Raw genomic sequence first — 564 nt, forward strand, 5'->3', positions numbered from 1 at the left:
TCTGACACGTAATCTGCCCCAGCATGGCTTTACTGTCACTGCTCTATCTGTAGGTGCTCGTCCCTGCCCTCGCTGCTCACACACGGTGTTCTGTTTTGAAATCTGACTAACCATGACAAAAATGAACAGGGAAGAGCCAGGAGCAAAGGATAGACAAGATGCTTCTGAAGAAGAAAAGAGGCTTAGCCTGCACAAGGTCAAGACTCGTTATTCGTAGCATTTGTGTGGTTTTTCTTGTTGAGCTCGTGGACAAAGACTTAAAAGGCGGATGCTAAACAAGCACTCTTTTGTAACCAGGATTCATTGTTCTGTGTGCGTTTTGGCATGTGCAAGAAGAAATATAATGATGAAAGGAGATGCATGAAGCAATAGAAGTTATAACTTCGTGCAGGGATAGACTAGCACACAACAGAACGGAAGAGAGAATGCAGAACAGACCACGCCTGGACACTGGACACTGGAAGTGGCTGTAGGGGAGGATGGCTATTTTGAGTGGTCCTAGAAAGCTAGTTTCCTTATACATGGAAAAAAAATCAATGGATCTCTACCATATACAGAGAAGAA

General features: G+C 44.1%; 1 non-coding gene across 1 annotated transcript; it reads left to right on the plus strand.

The window, feature by feature from the left end:
- Positions 1-215: 215 nt before the first annotated feature.
- Positions 216-343, plus strand: LOC119808584. The gene has a single exon (XR_005284507.1). It is a non-coding gene; the product is annotated as a small nucleolar RNA SNORA40 (small nucleolar RNA).
- Positions 344-564: the final 221 nt, after the last annotated feature.

The sequence above is a fragment of the Arvicola amphibius genome, chromosome 2 (assembly GCF_903992535.2).
Source record: "Arvicola amphibius chromosome 2, mArvAmp1.2, whole genome shotgun sequence".
NCBI classification, from domain to species: domain Eukaryota; kingdom Metazoa; phylum Chordata; class Mammalia; order Rodentia; family Cricetidae; genus Arvicola; species Arvicola amphibius.